At 51.6% G+C, this 6,000-nt stretch overlaps 1 protein-coding gene across 6 annotated transcripts in view; it reads right to left on the minus strand.

The window, feature by feature from the left end:
• The window catches only part of ARHGAP32 (Rho GTPase activating protein 32), a 217,217-nt gene extending 215,393 nt beyond the window's left edge, over nt 1–1,824 (minus strand). For 3 of the 6 annotated variants that reach the window (XM_069742876.1, XM_069742882.1, XM_069742874.1), the window contains exon 1: nt 1,626–1,756. The gene's annotated coding sequence lies outside the window, so the exon portion shown is untranslated. Of the gene's footprint in view, nt 1–1,625 lie in introns of all 6 variants that reach the window. The other 3 variants (XM_069742881.1, XM_069742875.1, XM_069742883.1) reach the window with 3 other exon arrangements.
• Nucleotides 1,825–6,000: the final 4,176 nt, after the last annotated feature.

Consider the following 6,000-nt stretch of genomic DNA (forward strand, 5'->3'; position numbering starts at 1 on the left):
CACCCAAAAGTGTCCCCACACCGCACCTCCACACAGCACCCAAAAGTGTCCCCACACCACGCCTCCACACAGCACCCAAAAGTGTCCCCACACCGCACCTCCACACAGCACCCAAAAGTGTCCCCACACCACGCCTCCACAGAGCCCCCCACACCGCACCTCACCGTCCCCCCAGTGTCCCCACACCACACCTCCACACAGAGCCCCCCCACACCGCACCTCCACACAGCACCCAAAAGTGTCCCCACACCACGCCTCCACACAGAGCCCCGCACACCGCACCTCACCGTCCCCCCAGTGTCCCCACACCGCACCTCCACACAGCACCCAAAATTGTCCCCACACCGCACCTCCATACAGTGCCCCCACACAACGCCCCTCACCGTCCCCCCAGTGTCCCATCACAGCATCCTACATAGCGCCCTACACCGCCCCCATTCCCCACAGACAAGCCCATAATCCGTGGCCTCCACCACGTCACAGCTGGACCAGAAGGCAAACAATGGCCGAGCCACGGACCTGCTGCACGTTCTTAGGGGAAGGAGAAAGCAAACGCTCCGCACCTCTGTGTACCGTCAGTGCCGCACCTCTGCTCCACAGGAAGGGAGCCTCCGCCACTACAGCCTCCGCCACTACAGCCTCCGACACTACAGCCTCCAGCCTCCGCCACTACAGCCTCCGCCACTACAGCCTCCAGCCTCCGCCACTACAGCCTCCAGCCTCCGCCACTACAGCCTCCAGCCTCCGCCACTACAGCCTCCGCCACTACAGCCTCCAGCCTCCGCCACTACAGCCTCCGCCACTACAGCCTCCGCCACTACAGCCTCCGCCACTACAGCCTCCGCCACTACAGCCTCCGCCACTACTCCCACTGACAGACAGATGTAGCAGACCTGCAGTCCCATGTAACATCACACAATGCAGTAGATACTACCCGCAGTCCCATGTAACACCACAGTGTAATAGATACTACCCGCAGTCCCATGTAAGAGCACAGATAGTGTAGTAGATACTACCCGTAGTCCCATGTAACACCACAAGGTAATAGATACTGCCAGCAGTCCCATGTAATACCACAATGTAATAGATACTACCAGCAGTCCCATGTAACAGCACAGTGTAATAGATACAACCCGCAGTCCCATGTAACACCACAATGTAATAGATACTACCAGCAGTCCCATGTAACAGCACACAGTGTAATAGATACAACCCGCAGTCCCATGTAAGAGCACAGATAGTGTAGTAGATACAACCCGCAGTCCCATGTAACATCACACAATGCAGTAGATACTACCCGCAGTCCCATGTAACACCACAATGTAATAGATACTGCCAGCAGTCCCATGTAACAGCACACAGTGTAATAGATACAACCCGCAGTCCCATGTAACACCACAATGTAATATATACTACCAGCAGTCCCATGTAACACCACAATGTAATATATACTACCAGCAGTCCCATGTAACAGCACACAGTGTAATAGATACAACCCGCAGTCCCATGTAAGAGCACAGATAGCACGCCTCTTCCATACAGACCCCGGTTCTGGCCCCTGTGACTCGCCCTTGTAGGGCCCAGACCGGGGCCCATCGTTCACCTGCGGCCGCCCCGCTCCTCACCTGGCCCCGCAGTCACCGCCTCATCTCCGCTCCCTCAGGTCACACGATGACGGAGCCCGCGGCTCGGAGGAAGGAGGGTCCGGGCCAAATCCGCCCCCGGGAGCGGCCACAATCCGGGACACTCCCACAGCAGCACCGGAGCGGGGAAGAGGCAGCACCGGGCACCGGAGGCTTCACTGCGGCCACAATCCCCGCCCCCTACAGCGTCACCTGCGGGGGCCGAGGCGGTAACCTAGCAACAAGGATAAAGACCACCCCCGGCATATAGTGTACCACCACCCCCATCATCACCCCTGTATATAATGTACCACCACCTCCATCATCACCCCTGTATATAATGTACCACCACCCCCATCATCACCCCTGTATATAATGTACCACCACCCCCATCATCACCCCTGTATGTAATGTACCACCACCCCCATCATCACCCCTGTATGTAATGTACCACCACCCCCATCATCACCCCTGTATATAATGTACCACCACCCCCATCATCACCCCTGTATATAATGTACCACCACCTCCATCATCACCCCTGTATATAATGTACAACCACCCCCATCATCACCCCTGTATATAATGTACAACCACCTCCATCATCACCCCTGTATATAATGTACCACCACCCCCATCATCACCCCTGTATATAATGTACCACCACCCCCATCATCACCCCTGTATATAATGTACAACCACCCCCATCATCACCCCTGTATATAATGTACCACCACCTCCATCATCACCCCGGTATATAATGTACCACCACCCCCATCATCACCCCTGTATATAATGTACCACCACCCCCATCATCACCCCTGTATATAATGTACCACCACCCCCATCATCACCCCTGTATATAATGTACCACCACCCCCATCATCACCCCCGTATATAATGTACCACCACCCCCATCATCACCCCTGTATATAATGTACCACCACCCCCATCATCACCCCCGTATGTAATGTACCACCACCCCCATCATCACCCCTGTATATAATGTACAACCACCTCCATCATCACCCCTGTATATAATGTACCACCACCCCCATCATCACCCCCGTATGTAATGTACCACCACCTCCATCATCACCCCCGTATATAATGTACCACCACCCCCATCATCACCCCTGTATATAATGTACCACCACCCCCATCATCACCCCCGTATGTAATGTACCACCACCCCCATCATCACCCCTGTATATAATGTACCACCACCCCCATCATCACCCCTGTATATAATGTACCACCACCCCCATCATCACCCCCGTATGTAATGTACCACCACCTCCATCATCACCCCTGTATATAATGTACCACCACCTCCATCATCACCCCTGTATATAATGTACCACCACCCCCATCATCACCCCTGTATATAATGTACCACCACCCCCATCATCACCCCCGGTATATAATGTACCACCACCTCCATCATCACCCCTGTATATAATGTACCACCACCCCCATCATCACCCCTGTATATAATGTACCACCACCCCCATCATCACCCCCGGTATATAATGTACCACCACCTCCATCATCACCCCTGTATATAATGTACAACCACCCCCATCATCACCCCCGGTATATAATGTACCACCACCTCCATCATCACCCCTGTATATAATGTACCACCACCCCCATCATCACCCCTGTATATAATGTACAACCACCCCCATCATCACCCCTGTATATAATGTACCACCACCCCCATCATCACCCCCGGCATATAATGTACCACCACCCCCATCATCACCCCTGTATATAATGTACAACCACCCCCATCATCACCCCCGGCATATAATGTACCACCACCCCCATCATCACCCCTGTATATAATGTACAACCACCCCCATCATCAACCCCTGTATATAATGTACCACCACCCCCATCATCACCCCTGTATATAATGTACCACCACCCCCATCATCACCCCCAGTATATAATGTACCACCACCCCCATCATCACCCCTGTATATAATGTACAACCACCTCCCATCATCACCCCTGTATATAATGTACCACCACCCCCATCATCACCCCTGTATATAATGTACCACCACCCCCATCATCACCCCTGTATATAATGTACCACCACCCCCATCATCACCCCGGTATATAATGTACCACCACCCCCATCATCACCCCTGTATATAATGTACAACCACCTCCATCATCACCCCTGTATATAATGTACCACCACCCCCATCATCACCCCTGTATATAATGTACCACCACCCCCATCATCACCCCCGGTATATAATGTACCACCACCTCCATCATCACCCCTGTATATAATGTACAACCACCTCCATCATCACCCCTGTATATAATGTACAACCACTCCATCATCACCCCTGTATATAATGTACCACCACCCCCATCATCACCCCTGTATATAATGTACCACCACCCCCATCATCACCCCTGTATATAATGTACCACCACCCCCATCATCACCCCTGTATATAATGTACCAACCACCCCATCATCACCCCTGTATATAATGTACCACCACCCCCATCATCACCCCTGTATATAATGTACCACCACCCCCATCATCACCCCTGTATATAATGTACCACCACCCCATCATCACCCCTGTATATAATGTACCACCACCCCCATCATCACCCCCGGTATATAATGTACCACCACCCCCATCATCACCCCTGTATATAATGTACCAACCACCTCCATCATCACCCCTGTATATAATGTACCACCACCCCCATCATCACCCCTGTATATAATGTACCACCACCCCCATCATCACCCCCGGTATATAATGTACCACCACCCCCATCATCACCCCTGTATATAATGTACAACCACCCCATCATCACCCCTGTATATAATGTACCACCACCCCCATCATCACCCCTGTATATAATGTACCACCACCCCCATCATCACCCCTGTATATAATGTACCACCACCCCCCATCATCACCCCCGGTATATAATGTACCACCACCCCCATCATCACCCCTGTATATAATGTACCACCACCCCCATCATCACCCCTGTATATAATGTACCACCACCCCCATCATCACCCCCGGTATATAATGTACCACCACCCCCATCATCACCCCTGTATATAATGTACACCACCCCCATCATCACCCCTGTATATAATGTACCACCACCCCCATCATCACCCCTGTATATAATGTACCACCACCCCCATCATCACCCCTGTATATAATGTACCACCACCCCCATCATCACCCCTGTATATAATGTACCACCACCCCCATCATCACCCCCGGTATATAATGTACCACCACCCCCATCATCACCCCTGTATATAATGTACAACCACCTCCATCATCACCCCTGTATATAATGTACCACCACCCCCATCATCACCCCTGTATATAATGTACCACCACCCCATCATCACCCCGGTATATAATGTACCACCACCCCCATCATCACCCCTGTATATAATGTACAACCACCTCCATCATCACCCCTGTATATAATGTACCACCACCCCCATCATCACCCCTGTATATAATGTACCACCACCCCCATCATCACCCCTGTATATAATGTACCAACCACCCCCATCATCACCCCTGTATATAATGTACCACCACCCCCATCATCACCCCTGTATATAATGTACAACCACCTCCATCATCACCCCTGTATATAATGTACCACCACCCCATCATCACCCCTGTATATAATGTACCACCACCCCCATCATCACCCCTGTATATAATGTACCACCACCCCCATCATCACCCCGGTATATAATGTACCACCACCCCCATCATCACCCCTGTATATAATGTACAACCACCCCATCATCACCCCTGTATATAATGTACCACCACCCCCATCATCACCCCCGGTATATAATGTACCACCACCCCCATCATCACCCCTGTATATAATGTACAACCACCCCCATCATCACCCCCTGTATATAATGTACCACCACCCCCATCATCACCCCTGTATATAATGTACAACCACCTCCATCATCACCCCTGTATATAATGTACCACCACCCCCCATCATCACCCCTGTATATAATGTACCACCACCCCCATCATCACCCCCGGTATATAATGTACCACCACCCCCATCATCACCCCTGTATATAATGTACAACCACCTCCATCATCACCCCTGTATATAATGTACCACCACCCCCATCATCACCCCTGTATATAATGTACCACCACCCCCATCATCACCCCTGTATATAATGTACCACCACCCCATCATCACCCCGGTATATAATGTACCACCACCCCCATCATCACCCCTGTATATAATGTACCACCACCCCCATCATCACCCCCGGTATATAATGTACCACCACCCCCATCATCACCCCCTGTATA

Source organism: Ranitomeya imitator, chromosome 10 (genome assembly GCF_032444005.1).
Source record: "Ranitomeya imitator isolate aRanImi1 chromosome 10, aRanImi1.pri, whole genome shotgun sequence".
NCBI classification, from domain to species: Eukaryota; Metazoa; Chordata; class Amphibia; order Anura; family Dendrobatidae; genus Ranitomeya; species Ranitomeya imitator.